This window comes from Giraffa tippelskirchi, chromosome 1, assembly GCF_054371585.1.
Source record: "Giraffa tippelskirchi isolate mGirTip1 chromosome 1, T2T-mGirTip1v1.2.pri, whole genome shotgun sequence".
In the NCBI taxonomy this organism is placed as follows: domain Eukaryota; kingdom Metazoa; phylum Chordata; class Mammalia; order Artiodactyla; family Giraffidae; genus Giraffa; species Giraffa tippelskirchi.
The window spans coordinates 83,281,994-83,304,676 of NC_137275.1; the positions used below are offsets into that span (position 1 = coordinate 83,281,994).

Sequence of the window (22,683 nt, forward strand, 5' to 3'; positions counted from 1 at the left end):
TGCAGACACCCAAAAACTGACTCATTTTGCCAAAGGCAAAAGAATATAAAACATCACCTTAACCTCTGCATCAGAAAGAGAAATAAGATGGCAGAAAAGACACAAGGGCAGACACAGATTTCTCAGGCAGGCGAAAGCGCTGCACACAGGGCCAAGCAAATAGACAGAAGTCATTCCTAAGGTTAACAACTAACACAGGCAGCAAGCATTTTGCAGGACATATTTGAGCAAAGGAAGCAAAGACTCGGTAGAAATCAATTTATAAAGACTGTACTTAAAGTGACCTTTGAGCAATTGCATTAGCAGGGACTGAGAATTTCTTGCAAACAGAATAGGGATCCTAAAATAGGAGATACCAACACTGAAGAAAAAAGGCATAGAAACAAGGGCAAAGTTATATACACTAGAGAGGAATCTAAATTAAAGGGGAATACAGACTACTTCCTAAGCCAAACTATGTCTTTCCTACATTATCTTAGCAAGAAGGAATCATTACTGTACATCATAACCGTATAGTATACTTTTTGGAGTGGTTGTATATATCTGTGTCTGAGGTAGTTGTATGATAAAATCATACAGTGTCATACACACTGTCATTCCTTGGTATGGGTTCCATACACACACACACATTGGTGTACTGTTGTTGTTCAGTCACTAAGTGGTGTCAGTTCTTTGCAACCCCACGGACTGCAGCACACCAGGTGGATAGTGTCCTTCATTATCTCCCGGAATTTGCTCAGATTCATGTCTATTGAGTCAGTGATGCTATCTAACCATATCATTCTCTTTCACCCCCTTCTCCTTTCACCTTCAATCTTTCCCAGCGTCAGGGTATTTTCCAATGAGTCAGCTCTTCATATCGGGTGGCCAAAGTATTGAAGCTTCACCTTCAGCATCAATCCCTTCAATGAATGTTCAGGGTTTATTTCCTTTAGCATTGACTGATTTGATCTCCTTGCTGTCCAAGGTACTCTCAAGAGTCTTCTCCAGCACCACAGTTGGAAGGCATCAATTCATTGGTGCTCAGCCTTTTTTATGGTCCAACTCTCACATCCATACATGACTAGTGGAAAAACCATAGCTTTGAATATATGGGCCTTTGTTGGCAAAGTGATATCTCTGCTTTTTAATATGCTATCTAGGTTTGTCTTAGCTTTTCTTCCAAAGAGCAAGCATCTTTTAATTTCATGGCTGCAGTCACTGTCCACATTATTTTGAAACCCAAGAAAATAAAATCTGTCACTGCTTCCACTTTTTCCCCTTCTATTTGCCATGAAGTAATGGGGCTGGATGCCATGATCTTAGCTTTTTGAATGCTGAGTTTTAAGCCAGCTTTTTCACTCTCCTCTTTCACCCTCATCATAAAGAGGCTCTTTAGTTCCTCTTCACTTTCTGCCGTTAGAATGGTATCATCTGCATATCTGAAGTTGTTGATATTTCTCCCAGCAGTCTTGATTCTAGCTGTAATTCATTCAGCCCAGCATTTCACATGATGTACTCTGCATGTAAGTTAAATTAACAGAGTGACAATATACAGGCTTGATGTACTCCTTTCCCAGTTTCGAACCAGTCCATTGTTCCATGTCTGGTTCTGGTGCTTCTTGTCTCATATAAGGGTTTCTTAGGAGATAGGTAAGGTGGTCTGGTATTCCCATCTCTTGAAGAATTTTCCAGTTTGCTGTGATCCACAAAGTCAGAGGCTTTAACATAGTCATTGAAGCAGAAGTAGATGTTTTTCTGGAATTACCTTGCTTTCTCTATCATCCAATGAATGTTGGCAATTTGGTCTCTGGTTCCGCTGCCTTTTATAAACCCAGCTTGTACATCTGGAAGTTCTCAGTTATATAGTCTACTGGTTAATGAATTTGAGATTTAACAGGCAAATCTGGAAAATGTAACTTATAGATCTGTGGATCACATAAATCCTAATAGTCAAAATCCCAGAATGTGGGGACAAAACAGTAGGTGGCCTCCTAAGGTAGCCCTAATGATCCCCATAGTATTCACAACCTTTTGTATTCCCCTTCACTTGGGTGTTGGTTGGACATGGAAAAGGAGTATTACTTTTGAAACTATGTTACAAGATTCTGTGACTTCCTTCTTGCTCATATGGCATCTCTGCTCTTCATGCTCACTTCCTCTGAAGGAAAACAGGTGTCTTTGCCTGTGCTGCTCTATAGAGATCCACGTGGCAAGGAACTGAAGCCAGCCCCCAGCCAACAGCCAAGGAGACAGCCTCTGAGAAAGCCAAGTGTAACAGCAGGATCATTTCCCAGTCAACACACATGGATGCAGCCTTACCGAAGACCCTGAGCTAGGGGGCCTAGTGAAACCTCACTCAGGTGCCTGAGCCAATGAAACTGCAAGATGATAAATGCTGCTCTAAGCCATTAAATGTTGGATTAATCTGTTAAACAAAAGAGATATATAATATTACTATTTAAATAAATTTTTAATATTTATGACTTTGTGGCTTTGTCACAGTTACTAAATTTAAACAAAGCCTGAACAAGTAAAAAAATATATCTCTATTACATCTAAATTTGAAATAATCTATATTAAAGCTACTGAGCAATGAGTAACTGGCCTCCCTAAGACTTTTTTTCTTGCTATAAATTTGTCATATTGTCTGTAGTCATTTTACCAATGAGATTTTCTTTATTTTTTTCTCTCAACATAGCTACATAGATACTCGTTAAGAGTGAGGAGAGAAACCATCTATTTTAAAGAAAAAGTAATCTAGAAATGGAAATTAATATCTGACTATTATTTAAGCATTACCAAAGAATAATAATTTTTATAAAGTTAGAGGATGTAGGAACGTAGAAAATAAAATATGTTTAAAACAATAAAGCCTGTTTCGATATTATGTCACTCAAAATTTAAATGTTTGAGAATATAATAAAATAATTAAAAATATATTTTAAAATTAAATTAAAATACTTTCCTTTTTACTTCTGGAGGAGTGTTGTGCACTGTTACTTGCCCATGCACATGTAGCAGAAAGCATAAAGTGAGTAGAGGTCAGGCAGTCCCACCCTAGTAGGATATGGCTTAGTTAGTGCTTCTATTCAGTAATGAAACTGTTTCAGGCCCCTCTGCCCTTCTATAATCCTTTTTCTTTATTTGGCCTCTGAAATCTGCAAGAGTTATTCAGCTTCAAGGGACTTTTCTACTGGTTTTTGATTTTGACTACTCACAATCAAAGAACTCTGTCCTAAATTCTGACTTTCAGAACTTTCTTTATCCTGTGCTTACTACTGAAAAGTATTTAACCTTCAATGCTTTGTTTCTAGTTTGGCGTTTTGACTGATTCAGTTTCAGCTCCAGTCTGAGTTACCTTACTTGTTTGTATGCTATGCCACCTGCAGTTCCTACAGCTCTTTTGATAAAAATAGTAAATATTTTAAATAGCATTTCATTGCTCAACAACAAACGTTTAATAAATATATAGTAAGAACATACCTTATTTTTTGTACCTTATACAAAACACTTTCAATTCCTATTCTAATTCCCTTGTCTCTTCCTTCTGCTTTAACACTTGACTGAGCCAAGTGATTTCTCTCCCATAATTCTCAGTCCTCCCTACTCACCAGACAAACCTGAACAATATTATCCTGGAGGATAATATTTAAACAGTGCCAGTTTCCACTGACTAGGCCATAACATCTGACATCCTTGAAAATGTTATGACCATGGGAAAGTTACTCAGTTTCCTAGTTATAAAAGAAAACCTTTCTCTGATGAGATATTACTAAGAAAATGGGTCTAAAACACAAAGTCTAATGTGCTGTTTAATCAACCACACTGTAAAAATTTGTGTGCTTTCAGAAAGACAGCTCTCCTTTCCCTTTGGAGTACAAAAGTGTTTAGAGAAGAAAAGTAAATCTTTTGTGATAAAGAATATGATTTGTGGAGGAATGAATTTCCATGCCTTTGAGAGAGGGAAAGAAATAGGTACATTTTAGAAATAAGGGAATATTTAAGAGGAGAAGGCCTCAAAGACACTGGAGTCATGGAAAATATGTCTCTCTAATGCAAAACTAGACTGACAGATGAGTCACAGCTGGAACCATAGTTCTAAACTCCCCTTTTGTCCATCTACATGAGAAGAGGCCAACTGCCACAGGCCAAAAATAAAGCAAAACTAAATAAAATGAGAAATTATGAATCCAAAAAAATAACATCTGGTAGCCTGGAAAACAGGATTTAAGCAAGTCCCAATTAGGCAAGAAAGAAGAATAGAGACCCTTATCTAAGAATGAGACCCACAACAGATGAGAATCTGAGTAAAATCATTGAAATTATTTGCCTGCAAATGGTAGATGATGCTAAATGGTTTGGAAAAGATTAGAGAGGAGTGATACTTCTCTGGGTGTATACTGTTGAATAGTTTTGACTTTTAGAAACATATTGATGTTCTACATATAAAAAAGATACTGTTGCTAACAGAAGCAAATGAACCTAACTATTTAAAAAGAATAACATAGCTACACTAAAAGAGGAAAAAATAATCCCAGTGTTTAAACACAGTACAAAGAAGAGGAAAACTACAAAAAATCTTGAACCTGCCTTCAATCTTTCCCAGCATCAGGGTCTTTTCTAATGAGTCAGATCTTCACATCAGGGGGCCAAATTATTGGGGTTTCAGCTTCAGCATAGGTCCTTCCAATAAATATTCAGGATTGATTTCCTTTAGGATTGACTGGCTTGAGCTCCTTGCAGTCCAAGGGACTCTCAAGAGTTTTCTCCAATACCATGGCTCAAAGGCATCAATTCTTCAGCTCTCAGCTTTCTTTATAGTCCAACTCTCACATCCATATATGACTACTGGAAAAACCATAGCTTTGACTAGATGGACCTTTGTCAGCAAAGTAATGTCTCTGCTTTTTAATATGCTGTCTAGGTTGGCCATAAATTTTCTTCCAAGGAGCAAGCATTGGTTTTATTTTTTGTTTTTTTGTTTTTTAATTTCATGGCTGCAGTCACCATCTGCAGTGATTTTGGAGCCCAAGAAAATAAAGTCTGTCACAGTTTCCATTGTTTCTCTATCTATTTTCCAGGAGCAATGAATGAAGAATGAAGAAAAGGAAAAACTCTGTGGCAGGTGATTGAAATTAGGGGCAAATATGAACTTACATGGGCTTCCCTGGTGATGCAGCAGTAAAGAATCTGCCTGCAATGCAGGAGACCTGGGTTCAATCCATGGGTCAGGAAGATTCCCCTGGAGGAGGGAATGGCAATCCACTGTAATACTCTTGCCTAGAGTATCCCACGCACAGAGAAGGCTAGCAGGCTGCAGTCTTAGGGTCGCATCAAGTCGGACACAACCAAAGTGACTAAGCAGCAGCAGCAGCAGCATGAACTTACATGCCCTGAAAGGGCAAGAAACAACCACCTAGTAGCAATGAACACATCTAGTACTCAGATCTCAGTTTCTAAATACCATTATCTATTAAAGGAAGCTGACTCCTTGGAAAAATGATTGAGTCCAGGACTTGATCTGGGAAGGTACAAAATGATCCTGTAATATTTTCTTATACCAGAAATGAAGTGCCCCCAAAGTGCTAAAATAAATGATGGGGAGAGGCATGTCAAAAGATCCTAGGAGTAGTCTGAAGGGGCTAGTACTGGCCAAATATGAATGAGCATCAGAAACATTTTTTGCTATAATGAATTAGAATCAATTGAATATAATATAGATCTATTAGTAATACTGATCATAAATATATAAGTAGATACATTAACTAATAAAGGGGAATGGGAGGGGGTCTTCTTTACAATAAATAGCTAACTGATAAATCTAGACTGAGGCAGAGTTAGAAAAATTCCTGTTTGGTAACCATTACAGTAAAAATTATCTTGGGCAAGAATTATCAAATGATGCTACATAGAACATAGAGAAAGGATGACAAGAACAAGTATTTACATAATCTCAAAGTATCTCCTTATAAATTACTTATTAATTACAAAAAAGAAAAACAGCATTTATACAGTAGATGAAATAGACAAAATCTTAACGAAATGATCTTACCAATAAAGAAAAATAGTCATTATGTGCTTCTAAATGTGATATCCTGAAACAAGCACACATGACACATGTAGCACTTCAGCCACAAATACATATTCTGTTCCTAGCCATTAGAAGACACTAAAAAAACCAATATTGAGAAAAATTCCTCAATTTCTTAAAAAAAAAATCACCATCAAAGAAAAGTCTATGCCAGTTTAAGGAAGACTAAAGACATATGACAACTAAACACGGAACATGATCCTAGACTGGATTCTGTATCCCCTCAAAAACGATCTAAAGGACATTATTGGGATAATGTACAAATATAAGGTGTGCATTATTAAAGTTACTGTATCAATGTTTAATTTTCTAAACTTTATAGCTGTACTGGGTTCTATGAATATTATTCTTATTCTTTGGAAATGCACACAAAATTTTAAGGCCTAAAGGGTGGCACAATGAATGTACCTATCCTCAATGGTTCAGAAAACTTTCTACTATTGTTGTAATTTAGTCTAAGAATAAAGAATACTTCAAAACAAATGGTTAAAAATTCAGTATAACATTGAAGTTAAAGCTGAGGCAAAAAAAACACATATCAACAACATAAAATGAACTTCTGGGATGACAGAATATGTTTGAAAGTAATTTTTCAGACAATCAGTCGTGTGTGACTTTATACGACCCATGGACTGTAGCCCGCCAGACTCCTCTGTCCATGGGATTTTCCAGGCAAGAATACAGGAGTCGGTTGCCATTTCCTCCTCCAGGGGATCTTCCTGACCCACGGATCGAACCCGTGTCTCCTGCACTGGCAGGCAGATTCTTTACCATTAGTGCCACCTGGGAAGCCCTCTGCTCCACAGTTCAGTCAGTTCAGTTCAGTCACTCAGTCATGTCCAAGTCTTTGCGACCCCATGGACTGCAGCACGCCAGGCCTCCCTGTCCATAACCAACTCCTGGAGTCTACTAAAACTCATGTCCATTGAGTCAGTGATGCTATCCAACCAACTCATCCTCTGTCGTCCCATTCTCCTCCCACCTTCAAACTTTCCCAGCAACAGGGTCTTTTCAAATGAGTCAGTTCTTCACATCAGGGGGCCAAAGTATCCAAGTATCAGCTTCAACATCAGTACTCCAATGATTATTCATGACTGATTTCTTTAAAGATGGACTGGTTGGATCTCCTTGCAGTCCAAGGGACTCTCAAGAGTCTTCTCTTATACCACAGTTCAAAAGCATCAATTCTTCATCACTCGGCTTTATTATAGTCCAACTCTCACTTCCATACATGACTACTGGAAAAACCACAGCCTTGACAGGACAGACCTCTGTTGGCAAAGTAATGTCTCTGCATTTTAATATGCTGTCTAGGTTGGTCATAACTATTCTTCCAAGAAGTAAGCGTCTTTTAATTTCATGGCTGCCATCACCATCTGGAGTGATTTCGGCACCCCCCCAAAATAAAGTCAGCCACTGTTTCCACCGTTTCCCCATCTATTTGCCATGAAGAGAGGGGAACGGATGTCATAATCTCAGTTTTCTGAATGTTGAGCTTTAAGCCAAATTTTTCACTCTCTTCTTTCACTTTTATCAAGAGGCTCTTTAGTTCTTCTTCATTTTCTGCCATAAGAGTGGTGTCATCTGCATATCTGAAGTTATCGATATTTCTCTCGGCAATCTTGATTCCAGCTTGTGCTTCATCCAGCCCAGCATTCTCATGATGTACTCTGCATATATGTTAAATAAGCAGGATGACAATATATAGCCCTGACGTACTGCTTTCCTGATTTGGAACCAGTCTGTTTTTCCATGTCCATTTCTAACTGTTGCTTCCTGACCTGCATACAGAGATCTCAAGAGGCAGGTCAGATCATCAGATATTCCCATCTCTTTAAAATTTTCCACAGTTTGTTGTGATTCACATAGTCAAAGGCTTTGGCATAGTCAACAAAGCAGAAATAGATGTTTTTCTGGAACTCTCTCGCTTTTTTGATGATCCAGCGGATGTTGGCAATTTGATCTCTGGTTCCTCTGCCTTTTCCAAAACCAGTTTGAACATCTGAAAGTTCATGGTTCATGTACTGTTGAAGTCTAGCTTGGAGAATTTTGAGCATTACTTTACTAGTATGTGAGATGAGTGCAACTGTGTGGTAGTTTGAGCATCCTTTGGCATTGCCTTCCTTCAGGTTGGAATGAAAACTGACCTTTTCCAGTCCTGTGGTCACTGCTGAGTTTTACAAATTTGGTGACATATTGAATGCAGCACTTTCACGGCATCATCTTTGAGGATTTGAAATAGCTCAACTGGAATTCCATCACCTCCACTAGTTTTGTTCGTAGTGATGCTTCCTAAGGCCCACTTGACTTCACATTCCAGGATGTCTGACTCTAGGTGAGTGATCATACCATCATGATTATCTGGGTCATGAAGATCTTTTTTGTACAGTTCTTCTGTGTATTCTTGACTCCTCTTCTTAATAGCTTCTGCTTCTGTTAGGTCCATACCATTTCTGTCCTTTATCGAGCCTATCTTTGCATGAAATGTTCCTTTGGTATCTCTAATTTTCTTGAAGAGATCTCTAGTCTTTCCCATCCTATTGTTTTCCTCTCTTTCTTTGCACTGATCACTGAGGAAGACTTTCTTATCTCTCCTTGCTATTCTTTGGAACTCTGCTCCACAATAGTGAGGCAAATTTAGAGAAATAATCTCTCAAACTGAAGTTTGTACATGTCTGAATGAAATGCCACCTAAACAATTATAAGGCTATAGATAGACTGTTGGCCTTAAATAGATTTTTTATTTCTAATTCCTTTGCACGCTCTTGCTTTTTTAAGCAATCACTTGTCATCATTTTACTTTTCATTGAATGCACGTTTTCAGTATGGCTGTGAAGTCTAACAGCAGGGCCATGTCTATAAGGTGTATTATGTAACAAACACCTGCACTTTCACAGCACAGCCATTTGGTTTCTGCTTCCATAGTCTCATCAAACTATTTTCTCTGCTAGTAACCATTGCTTGTTAGTTATTGCTGTTATCCTGAATTTCATAAGATTTTTTTTCAAGCAATAGGTTAAAAATTTTTTTTTCTTACCTGAATAGCTGTTACTATATCTTGGTTTGAACATCTCGCATAAAATCAGTTTACAGTATCTTTTAAGTCATAACAGAATTCCAAAATATGAAGCATATTATATATTAATTTTTCTATGTTTACCTCTATTTGGAAATTAATCTTTGGATATAAAGGCAAATGTCAAGCCTCATTTGTGCTAGTGATAGTATTCTTTGGAAAACTGCACGATCCTTTGACCACTAGTCACTGGAAGTTCAAGGATGTCAGAAATGGTTTTGAAGTGAGCATTTATTTGCCCATTTTGTTTTCCCATGTATGAGACCTGAAGTTGAAGCTAAATTGCATGTTTTAGCTAATAAAACAGAATTCAAGCTCCCATTCATTTCTAGTTTATATGGATGAAATTTCTCAGAAACATACTAAATAAATGCTGGAAATGAGAAAACATGATTAGTATTAGAGGTAGTAATCATTCATAAATTTTAACTACTATTAATCAAACTCATATGTAAATAAATTTAAAATGAAATCAATGGGCTTTTAAAAAGTTTCATCCCTTTAGCGTTACATGTTTGATCTTTAACATTCTAAAAATTGTCAGGGTGATTTGTAGTTGTTGAGACAGAAGCCTAGTTTGTTATCTCCTCTCCATAGTGATTTAATAAAAATGTCGCAGACATTTGCTAAGCCTAAGTACAATGTGAAATCTCATTCTTATATGTGGGTAATTTATTTTAACTTTGTTGTTTACTTTGAGTTTCTGAATTCCTTATATTTCTTCCTAATTTCTATGGCAAATTGCTTTTATAATTAGAACAAATCTATATACATTATATAAAAAATATTCTGATGCAACACAAAGTGTTCTGAATATTTAGAAATAAAAACAGTTGCTCATATAATTTGTTAACGATGCTCCAGAACTTAATAGCATATTCACTCACCCAACTTCACCCAAGTAATCATTAGACCAGTGTTGATAATAGCATCAGATATGTGAAGTCAGATAAAACATGAGGTAGCTATATAAGGACATGGGGAATCTGAAAAGGGAAGGAGGAAATGGGCAGAGTGCTGGTTGTGAAGAGTTATGTGGCAGAAACCAGGCTTTTACTATGCATTTGTTAACACAATCATAATTATTATTAAATGATAATTTAAAGACAAAACTAAGAGTTCTGAACTTTCAATTAATTTAAAATTTTCTACATTCTAATATTAGGAGAAAAAGGCAAATTAAACCATTATTTCTCAAAACTTAGATAAATATGTAATTTTTTAAATGTCCTCAGTATCACCTATGTCCTTTCATAATCATTATTTTCTTCATCTACTAGAAGCATGGCTTAAGCAGAAACTGTATGAGATTATAAGCCAACTCAACTATGTTTTAACAGTAACAAGTGAAGGATAACAGAATATGCCACCTCAAAATGTGCCACTTTGGCATAGGGATCAGTTTGGGCAAGTGTGACCTGGAAAATAACAACTGCAAGAAGGACACCTTGATGTCCTCTATTCTTCCTTAAATCAGAGAGAAAACTCCAATGGGAAAGAGGCCTTCCCTCCAGGGGAAAAAGAACATTATTACCACTATAGATGGGAAGCAAAGGCCAAGAGAAAGACGTACAAACCACTTTTTGTTAAAATAACCTTTCTTTAGTCTTCCCTATACAGAGTTTAGATACTTTTCCACAATTATCACTCTGTTCAACATAGTATCTAAGTACTAAGGCCTATTTTGGAGTCTTCATTTTCCTGTGAGGATTCTTATGTACATGTAAAAATATTGAATAAAATTTTCATGCTTTCCTCCTGTCAATATGTCATAGGTCAACTTAATTCTCAAGCCTAGCACGAGGTCCTGAGAGATAAAGAAAAAGTTTTGCCTCCCTTACAAAAGCAAATTTTCTTGAGTTTGTCAAACATCTTTAACATCAGTAGGCCTCATTTTTTTAATCAATGAAAGAAGTTAGAAGCCTGCATTTCCCAAATCACTGAAAATTTAGTGACTAACAACACAATTTATCTTACAGTTCTGTAGGTCCAAAGTCCAAAATAAATTTCACTGGACAAATATCAAGATGTCAGCATGGATGTGTTCATTTCTGGAGGCTCCAGGAAAAAAACAATGTTTCCTTGTGTCTTCCAGCTTCTGGAAGCTGCCTGCAACTACTGGCTCATGGTTCCCTTGCTTCATCTTCAAGCCATCAATCGAAGGGGCATTCTGCTTTTTTAAAGTCCTATGATTATTCTGGGTCCACCCAGATAATACAGAATAATCTCCCCACCTCAAGGCCTTTAACCTTAATCATTTTGCTATATAAGGTAAAATGCTTACAATTTCTGGGGGTTAGGACATGGACATTATGAGGGAGACATTACTCTGCTTACCACACAGTATTTCACGTAACTGCAGTTTAGGAATGGGATTACTGATTTCTGAGAATAAAAAATTATGTGGTCAAATAACCTTATGGAATCCTCTATTAAAACTGCTACTTTTGGAGAATCAAAGACATATATCACTACTTTAAGAACTCTAAAAGCCTTCAAAATATTTACAAATCTTTGTTTAATAATTATTTTATATATTTTCACACCTATTACCTGGGAAAGTTTTCTCATAACACTAGTTGTAATTGCGTTTCAGCAAAAATAATCTGATATATTAACTCAATAATTATTAATATTCAAAATCATCTAAAGGATGTTAACAGTCCTCAAAAACAAAATAAAGGGCACAACATGTGTACAATGACAGGCATATGTCCACTGTACATTATAAATTGGCAAGAAGACCATGAATACATCATACCGTTTGTTAGATTAGATTAACTCCTCACATAGTTTGTCAAAGAAAGAGAATTTAAAGCAAGCCAAAGCTTTAGTCCCTAATAGCCGGAATAGGCAATGGCACCCCACTCCAGTACTCTTGCCTGGAAAATCCCATGGACGGAGGAGCCTGGTGGGATGCAGTCCATGGGGTCGCTAAGAGTCGGACACGACTGATAGACTTCACTTTCACTTTTCCCTTTCATACACTGGAGAAGGAAATGGCAACCCACTCCAGTATTCTTGCCTGGAGAATCCCAGGGACGGCGGAGCCTCATGGGCTGCCGTCTTTGGGGTCGCACAGAGTCGGACACCACTGAAGCGACTTAGCAGCAGCAGCAGCAGCCTCCTAGAGCGAAGGCAATGGCACCCCACTCCAGTACTCTTGCCTGGAAAATCCCATGGACGGAGGAGCCTGGTGGGCTGCAGTCCATGGGGTCGCTAAGAGTCGGACACGACTGAGCGACTTCACTTTCACTTTTCCCTTTCATGCACTGGAGAAGGGAATGGCAACCCACTCCAGTATTCTTGCCTGGAGAATCCTAGGGACGGCGGAGCCTGGTGAGCTGCCGTCCATGGGGTCGCACAGAGTCGGACACGACTGAAGCGACTTAGCAGCAGCAGCAGCCTCCTAGAGATTATTCCTTAGTCTCTGTTCTAAGTTCAAAGTTGTTTAGTGAGTTTGTCTACCAAGATAGGAACCTGAAAGTCAAGAGACTAGCCTAAATCTCACTCTCTCAAAAACCTTTTCTATAAGCAAAACCTCTGACTCTTCTGGGATGTAAATCAAACTCATCAGAAAAGCCACATCCTCATCAGTGGACCCATAGCTCAGCCTTCAGCTTTCCTACAGTAACAGAAAGCTAATTTCTCTGCAATTTTCAACAAACGTTAAATAAAAAAGCGTTCCAGTAAATATTTGCTTAATCAGCAATTCCAAGAATGAGAGTAGCCATTCTTCCTATAACAATACAAAGCTGAACATATCTATATCAAGCACCTACCTACTGAGGTACTTCTGTTCATAACTATGGCACAGCCATACCCTTCACTGGCTAGGAACTAGAAATCAAACACCTGGGGAATAGAAATTGTTAAGATTCAGAATTTAGACATTTCTGGCTCATTTATCACCAAATTAACAGTATCTGTCATATCAAAGAAATAAAATACCCATCTATTGCAGCCAACAACTCAGGATTAAAAGAGAAAGAGAGAGTATTTACAATAAATTCTCTGTAATCTTTAAACTGCATCTGTCTTCTAAGCAAAAAAAAAAAAGTTATCTACTACAAAGAACTTCCATTCTTTTTTAATAAACTGATAGCAATGATCATTAGTTATGGATAATAAATGATATTATAATATGTCCAACATTGACATTTTATTAATAGAAAAGTATATATCACTAAAACTTAGAGTTTCATATTAACATAAACACACACTTGGGAAATATCATTGCCTATGGGAGTTAAAATATTAATTATTTTTATTAACCATCAATCAGGAAAACAAAAGGGAAAAATTGACTAATACATTTTTTCTTTTAGGTACTAATATATGGTTCTTGAAAATTCAAAGTAAAATATTATAACTCGTGCTAAAAAAAAAAATTTCAGTCCTCAACCCTCAGACAAGATTTAAACCTAGAATTTAAAATGTATACAAACAGAAGTTTGGTAGTAAATAAAATGTGTACTTTCTCTTTTCTTTGAAAGATTTTTGGGCTGTTAAATTTATTACTTCATTTTACAAGCTCCAGTTTTATTTAAACTCTATTTTAAAGCAATTACAAGTTGAAGAAGGGATTATAATTGAGTATTTCTGGATAAACTTCAAAATTATGGCTTTTCATTTCCTTAGAAGGAGGCTGAGACTTAACTGTTGCCACCTTTATAAAATAAACTTTTAATTTACTTTAACTCATCAATTTACTTGTGGGGATCATTATTTGACTGTGCTTTCAAGTGTACCACACTAAGGAAATCTATAGTCATTAAGCTCATGCTTTGGTCTTCAATAATGGATCTTGATTTTTCTCTCATTTAATCAGATTTACACAATTTTGCAGACTAATTGGGGTAAACTGCCTAATTAAAAGAACAATTATATTTTATAATTGACCAAACCTTTTATTGAAGCCACTCTTCCATATAAGTCATTGTAGATTTACACATATGCAGCCATCTAAGTATTATGTACAAATAATTTATCTATCATCAATTATAAATGTACAATGAATTTGACTGGGCAGGTAAATATTGTGAAAGAAAGTTTGGATTGACTGCTTATTCAAAATCTTTATCATTATAGTTGTTTACATTAAATTTTTCAACGGGTATTCAGTACACTAATAAACTATATGAATAATTAAAGTCAAAATAATACTGTTCCACACGAGTGAGTAAGTTTTAGTCGCTCAGTCATGTCTGACTAGTTGTGACGCCATGGACATAGACCGGGCTCCTCTGTCCATGGAATTCTCCAGGCAAGAATACTGGAATGAGTAGCCATTCCCTTTTCCAGGGGATCTTCCTGACCCAGGGATTTCTGTACTGCAGGCAGATTCTTTACCATTTGAGCTACCAGGGAAGCCACTGTTCCACAGAGCAAATGATTACCCCATAAAATAGTAGAAGAATTATGCAACTAGTTCAGAAGCAGGCACATGAAGACACTTATTACCTGCAACTAGTCTGCACTAACATCACAAGATAGTATTCACTCATTCATTTAAGAAGCCACCCTATCAGAATCATCAGGTGACACACACATGTAATTTTTACAGTACAAGCTGTGATTATCTAATATAATCCCTGAGATATCATTAAGGCAATCACCAGTAGAGAACAAACTACAAAGACTGATAGGCCATTACTTAGAATTGTGTGCCTGTATCTAAGTGAAGCTTACAATACCCTTCTACCTATTTACTTGACAGTTTCAGAGGGCCCAACCCCTGATGGTTTCCTACATGGATAATTAATAGTCATAAAAATTTCTGTATTGGTCTCTTTGTCCATGCATGTTCCTTTGTTTCTCTGTCTTTCTATTTCTGTCTCTTTATCTGTCTCTATGTCTGTCCCTCTCTCTCTCTCATACACACATACATATAAATGTACAGAGTCATTTAAATTTCTTAATAAATTCTATTTGAAATACTAATCAAGAATAAGAGATTCCAGATAACTACAAACTGTCTTAGAGCAAAAGGAAAGTCCACAAATATAATCCTGCTTATAGTAGATAAATATTTAAGTGTAAGAAAATTATAATTTGATGGAAGTTGGGTCAGTTAATAAATACTTTATTCTTACTACCTCTTCAGATATGCTGATGGATGGTCTAATTCATTATGTGAAATAGAACTGTATTTTCATGGAGATATGATTATTTCAAACAAGCATCAAAGATCCTTTTCATGTCTACAGTGTAAAGATACACTTTTTTTAGTATTTTTCTATGAGTAAAGATAATTGTTCTTATTTTTGTGTGCATTTGATATTTTTTGCAATTTTTTACATTATTAAACTATAATTGACATGTAAATTGCATAACTGCAAGTGTACAGTATGTTGATTTGATACAGTTACATATTTCAAAATGATTACCACCATAGTGTTCGCTAACACCTCCATCAAGTCATAATTACCATTTCTTTTCTGTGGTGAGAACATTTAAGATCTATTCTCTTAGCAGCTTTCAAATTTATAATAGAGTATTATTAACTCTAATCACCATACTGTACATTAGAGGTTGATTTCCTAGAGAAATTCAGGCCTACCTAAAGGAAATAAACCCCAAATATTCATTGGAAGGACTGATGCTAAAACTCCAATACTTTGGCCACGTGATGCAAAGAGCTGATTCACTGGAAAAGACCCTGATGTTGGGAAAGATTGAAGGCAAGAGAAGAGGAGGGTGGCAGTGCATGAGATGCTTAGATAGTATCACCAACTCAATAGACATGAATATGAGCAAACTCTGGGAGACAGCGAAGGACACAGAAGCCTGGCATCCTGCAGTCCACAGGGTAGCAGAGAGATGGAAACAACTTAGCAACTGAACAACAACAGCAAATACATTAGAACCCCATACTATATTTGTCTTTTTACTAGAAGTTGTACCCTTTGATGGACAATTCCCTCATTTTCCACATCCCCGAACCACTGGCAAAGAGGAAAAGCTTTCAACCTTTCACCAATGAGTATGATATTAACTGTCAACTTGTCAGAAATGGCCTTTATTTGTAGAGGTATGTTCATAGTATACTGAATTTGTTGGGCATTTTGTCACGATCAAATGTATTGTGTCAAATGCTGTTTTTTCAAATAAGAAGAAATAAAATTATAAATGGTTTTGATTAAAGTACTAATGATTAAAACTTAATCCTTTATCATTCTTCATTTTATATAGTTATTTGGGGTTTTAGTTACGATTGCAATGGTGGTTAGTTTTTTACTTTTACACTCTAGAGCTGTAATATCCAACAGAATAGATACTAGCCACAGGTATCCATTTAAATATAAATTAAGTAAAATTACACTTCATTTCCTCAGTGTTTATAGTAACTACACTTTAAATGCTCAACTAACAGATATTATGGAACTTTTGTATTATCTCATAGAGTTCTTTTGAGCAGAGCTACTCTGTAATTACCACAAGGAGCAAAAAGATCACGAGGTTAAGGCAATCAGCATCTAGTGTTTTAGCCAACATTCTGACCCAGACCATCTCCAGAGACTCTGCATTTCCTACTATAGCAGGTATTTGGCAAAGAGTATGAGACTAGTGATAAAGAACCCACCTGCCAATGCAGGAGACTTAAGAGATGCAGGTTCAATCCCCGGGTTGGGAAGATCCCCTGGTGGAGGGCATGTCAACCCATTCCACCATTATTTCCTGGAGAATTCCTTCAACAGAAGAGCCTGGCAGGCTACAGTCCATAGGGTTGCAGAGATGGACACGACTGAAGTGACTTAGCACACAAGCATACACTGCCAATTAGCCAAAGATATTCTAGTCAACAATACAATTTCATCAAAATTTATAAGTGTATAGCAGTAACAAACAGCTATATAAAAATTGTATGTGGACGAACTAACTAGCTACAAGAAGCATTGCAGAAATATTTTTAAAGAAAAGCAGGAAACAGAAACTTAGATTAATTTATACTTAGCTAAAGATGATCAGTTCAGTTCAGTTCAGCCACTCAGTCGTCTCTGACCCTTTGCCACCTCATGGAGTGCAGCACGCCAGGCTTCCCTATCCATCACCAACTTCCAGAGCCTGCTCAAACTCATGTCCATCTAGTCAGCGATGCCATCCAATCATCTCATCCTCTGTTGTCCCCTTCTCCTCCTGCCTTCAATCTTTCCCAGCATCAGGGTCTTTTCTAATGAGTCAATTCTTCGCAGCAGGGGGCCAAAGTATTGGAGCTTCAGCATTAGTTCTTCCAATGAATATTCAGGACTGATTTCCTTTAGGATTGACTGGTTTGATATCCTTGCAGTCCATGGGACTCTCAAGAGTCTTCTCCAACACCACAGTTCAAAAGCATCAATTCTTCAGTGCTCAGACTTCTTTATGGTCCAAATCTCACATCCATACACAACTACTGTAAAAACAATAGCCTTGACTAGATGGACCTTTGTTGGCAAGGTAATGTCTCTGCTTTTTAATATGCTGTCTAGGTTGGCCATAGCTTTTCTTCCAAGGAGCAAGCATCTTTTAATTCCATGGCTGCAGTCACCACTTGCAGTGATTTTGGAGCCCAAGAAAATAAATTCTGTGACTGTTTCCATTGTTTCCCATCTATTTGCCTTGAAGTGATGGGACTGGATAAAGATGATAGTTTCATATAACCTCTTATCAGTCTACTTTCAAAAATACCCAGTCACATCCACAGCTGGGTATCGTTTTTGCTTTGGCTCCACCTCATCATTCTTTCTGGAGTTATTTCTCCACTGGTCTCCATTAGCATATTGGGCACCTACTGACCTAGGGAGTTCATCTTTCAGTGTCCTATCTTTTTGCCTTTTCATACTGTTCATGGCGTTCTCAAGGCAAGAATACTGAAGTGGTTTGCCATTCCCTTCTCCAGTGACCACATTCTGTCAGACCTCTCCACCATGACCCATCCGTCTTGGGTAGCCCCACATGGCATGGCTTAGTTTCATTGAGTTAGTCAAGGCTGTGGTCCATGTGATCAGATTAGCTAGTTTTCTGTAATTTTAGTTTCAGTGTGTCTGCCCTCTGATGCCCTCTCGCAACACTTACCGTCTTACTTGGGTTTCCCTTACCCTGGACGTGGGGTATTTCTTCACAGCTGCTCCAGCAAAGTGCAGCCGTTGCTCCTTACCCTGGACAATGGGTATCTACTCACGATGGCCCCTCCTGACCTTGAATGTGGTGTAACTCCTCTCGGCCCTCCTGTGCCCACGCAGCCCCTGCTCCTTGGGCCTTGGGTAATTCACCCCGGCCCCCTGGCCTGGCCTAGCCCCTGCCAGCCGCGGAAGAGAAGAGAAGTGAAAAGCAAAGCAGAAAAGGAAAGATATTCCCATCTGAATGCAGAGTTCCAAAGAATAGCAAGGAGAGATAAGAAAGCCTTCCTCAGCGATCAGTGCAAAGAAATAGAGGAAAACAACAGATTGGGAAAGACTAGAGATCTCTTCAAGAAAGTTAGAGATACCAAAGGAACATTTCATGCAAAGATAGGCTCGATAAAGGACAGAAATGGTATGGACCTAACAGAAGCAGAAGATATTAAGAAGAGGTGGCAAGAATACACAGAAGAACTGTACAAAAAAGATTTTCACGACCCAGATAATCACGATGGTGTGATCACTCATCTAGAGCCAGACATCCTGGAATGTGAAGTTAAGTGGGCCTTAGAAAGCATCACTACGAACAAAGCTAGTGGAGGTGATGGAATTCCGGTTGAGCTATTTCAAATCCTGGAAGATGATGCTGTGAAAGTGCAGCAGTTGATATGCCAGCAAATTTGGAGAACTCAGCAGTGGCCACAGGACTGGAAAAGGTCAGTTTTCGTTCCAATCCCAATGAAAGGCAATGCCAAAGAATGCTCAAACTACTGCACAATTGCACTCATCTCACATGCTAGTAAAGTAATGCTCAAAATTCTCCAAGCCAGGCTTCAGCAATACGTGAACCATGAACTTCCAGATGTTCAAGCTGGTTTTAGAAAAGGCAGAGGAACCACAGATCAAATTGCCAATATCCGCTGGATCATCGAAAAAGCAAGAGAGTTCCAGAAAAACATCTGTTTCTGCTTTATTGACTATGCCAAAGCCTTTGACTGTGTGGATCACAATAAACTGTGAAAAATTCTGAAAGAGATGGGAATACCAGACCATCTGACTTGTCTCTTGAGAAACCTGTATGCAGGTCAGGAAGCAACAGTTAGAAGTGGACATGGAACAACAGACTGCTTCCAAATAGGAAAAGGAGTACATCAAGGCTGTATATTGTCACCCTGCTTATTTAACTTATATGCAGAGTATATCATGAGAAACACTGGGCTGGAAGAAACACAAGCTGGAATCAAGATTGCTGGGAGAAATAGCAGTAACTTCAGATATGTGAGTGATACCACCCTTATGGCAGAAAGTGAAGAAGAACTAAAGAGCCTCTTGATGAAGGTGAAAGAGGAGAGTGAAAAAGCTGGCTTAAAGCTCAACGTTCAGAAAACTAAGATCATGGCATCTGATCCCATCACTTCATGGGAAATAGATGGGGAAACAGTGGAAACAGCATCAGACTTTATTTTGGGGGCTCCAAAATCACTGCTGATGGTGATTGCAGCCATGAAATTAAAAGACGCTTACTCCTTGGAAGGAAGGTTACAGCCAACCTAGATAGCATATTTAAAAGCAGAGACATTACTTTGCCAACAAAAGTTTGTCTAGTCAAGGCTATGGTTTTTCCAGTGATCATGTATGGATGTGAGAGTTGGATGGTGAAGAAAGCTGAGTGCCGAAGAATTGATGCTTTTGAACTGTGGTGTTGGAGAAGACTCTTGAGAGTCCTTGGACTGCAAGGAGATCCAATCAATCCATCCTAAAAGAGATCAATCCTGGGTGTTCATTGGAAGGACTGATGTTGAAGCTGAAACTCCAATACTTTGGCCACCTCATGCGAAGAGTTGACTCATTGGAAAAGACCCTAATGCTGGGTAGGATTGAGGGCGGGAGGAGAAGGGGATGACAGAGGATGAGATGGTTGGATGGCATCACTGACTCGATGGACATGGGTTTGGGTAGACTCTGGGAGTTGGTGATGGACAGAGAGGCCTGGCGTGCTGCAATTCATGGGGTCGCAAAGAGTCGGACACGACTGAGCGACTGAACTGAACTGAACTGAAATTCTAAATACCTAGTACCTTATCAGAACATTAGGACTTAACTCATCAGTTTTTTAAAATTATAATTTAATTTTGTTGTTTGCCAAATGAAGAATAATTATTGAAATATTATCATCAAATAAATGGGACTGTCTTATTCAGTTTAGGCTGTTTTGGCATAAATACCTTAGATTCAGTGGCATAAACAATGAACATTTATTTCCTCTGATTTCTGGAGGCTAGGAAGTCTAAGATCAAGATGCTGGCCTCTTGGTTCCAAGTGAGAGTCTTTTTCCTGATCTACAGAGGGACATCTTCTTACTGTATCTTCACATCCTCTTTTTAAAAGGACACTAATCTCACTCATATTGCACACACTGCATTTGACTAGACTAGGGGATTGATGGTATGATAAGCACAGTGAAAGTATTGTAAAGTCAACCAAAAACAGCATAGACTTGTCAAAACACTGGCCAGTAAAATGGGTTCCTCAATCACTATAAAGTTTGAGAGGAGTTTTCCAAGCAGGGATAATCATCTGCAAAATAACTTTAGCCACAGAATATGCAATAGCCTGACTGCAGCAGTGCAAAGCTTCAGTGTAGCATGAAAATATAAAGACCATGACTAAAACATACCTATATACAGGAGATGGAGGGAACTGTATGAAACCCATTTTTGACAGAGTTTGAATGGCCCACTGAGCAGCAGTTTAAAAGATCTGGGAGCCATATGAACAGACTTCCTGGTTTTTGATTCATGCAAGTGGGACAAATGAGGTAGGTGCTTTTTGTGGCCTTATTACCCTGCTAATACTGACTGATGAAGGCTATCATTTTGAAGTAGACCAACAGTCAACACATATGCAAAGGTGAGAACCAGGAATTTTAGAGTCTCCAGTAAAACTGGGTCATTATTTGGTCCAAACCATGATTTCACTTTTAACAAAATCAACAACTGTTGAATTTCCAATTTTGTTTTCCTTCTCTGAGGTTAGCTGTTGGGCTTTGCTATTTTCTCAATTATCACTTGAATATCATTTGAAATATCCCTTTGAATCATGATAGAGGTTTGCCTGCTGTTAGTCCCTTTACAGTAAACATTCCTTGTTGAAATATCAGGAAGATGATTTCCCCAAGCTTCCAAAGAGTCCAATTTAGAATGTCCCAGAATCTTGATAATAGCAAAAGAGTAGGCAATAACATACTGCATCCAGTAATTCCTGCACATTGGGACCATTTAAAATTTTATTTCCACTGAAAGTAGGAAGTCATGTTGCTTCCACAGCATTTCAAAATCACGAACTACTGTGATAGCGTATTTATTTATACTACCAGTATAAATAATGGCAATTCTGTCCCTGGCTAAAATACAAACCCATGTCAGAGAGTAAAATTCAGCCAAAATAGCCATAAGTAACGATGCTGTCTCAGTGACATCAAAAGAAGTTGCAATAGCATATCTAACACAGTATTTTCCATTGTCATCTTTGAAATAAGAACCATCAAGGAACCATAAGGAGAAGCTAATGTTAACCAATGGAATTTCCTGTAGATCAACAACGGAAGGTAGTCTGTCAGTGTTAAGCAGTCCAGAGGGACTTCATTGTTAATGGAGGAGGTAAGAGTATCCAGGTTAAGGTTATTATAATGTAAAAGAGTTATTCGAGGGGCAGTGAACAAAAGGACTTATGAGGTGAGACAGCTATCTGAGAAATGTTGAGTGTGATGAGAATTCAGGGGAGCTTCTAATCCATGAGGTACAAAAATTGTTAAAGGGAATCCCACAATTATTGTTTTTATGGAGGGGGTAAGTGTGTTTAACTATAAGGGCAATGGCCATAATGGCTTTAAGGCAAGGGGCATAGACCCATGCTACCCTAGGTGGCACTAGTGGTAAAGAACCCACCTGCCAATGCAGGAAACATAAGAGATGTGGGTTCAATCCCTGGGTCAAGGAAGATCCCCTGGAGGAGGGCATGGCAACCCACTCCAGTATTCTTGCCTGGAGAATACCTATAGACAGAAAAACTTGGGGGGCTACAGTCCATGGGGTCACACAGAGTAGGACACGACTGAAGAGACTTAGTGCATGCACACATGCACACACAGGGTCCCATTGCTAGCTTTAATACCCTGTGGGTCAATGGTGGTGTGCTGTGTTTGAGTTAGTACCTGAAGGGCACTCCCTTCCTTTTTATATACAAAAAGGGAAAAGGGAATCTTATAATTGGAATATCTAAGGGCAAGTGAGTTTATCAAATGCTCCTTTAAGGCTTCAAAGGCTGTGTTGTCTCATTTTTCCAATAAAATTAGGTTGGAGTTCTTATTTTTGGGTAAAACAGAGAAATAATATAAGAGAGAAATTTAGAATCCAGTTTTGACAATAACTAGC

General features: G+C 38.0%; 2 protein-coding genes across 21 annotated transcripts in view; one reads left to right on the top strand and one right to left on the bottom strand.

Moving 5' to 3' along the window:
• LOC145547098 (uncharacterized) overlaps positions 1 to 22,683 on the top strand; it is a 745,699-nt gene that overhangs the window by 691,844 nt on the left and 31,172 nt on the right. For 4 of the 15 annotated variants that reach the window (XR_014083538.1, XR_014083561.1, XR_014083588.1 and 1 more), the window contains one exon: positions 5,064 to 5,485. The exons of 4 other annotated variants lie outside the window; for them this stretch is intronic. The gene's annotated coding sequence lies outside the window, so the exon portion shown is untranslated. Of the gene's footprint in view, positions 1 to 5,063; positions 5,486 to 11,128; positions 11,565 to 22,683 lie in introns of those variants that run through there. 7 more of the 15 variants (XR_014083596.1, XR_014083562.1, XR_014083555.1 and 4 more) reach the window with 5 other exon arrangements.
• Positions 1 to 22,683, bottom strand: part of STPG2 (sperm tail PG-rich repeat containing 2) — a 601,931-nt gene that overhangs the window by 132,658 nt on the left and 446,590 nt on the right. The gene's annotated exons all lie outside the window — the stretch shown is intronic.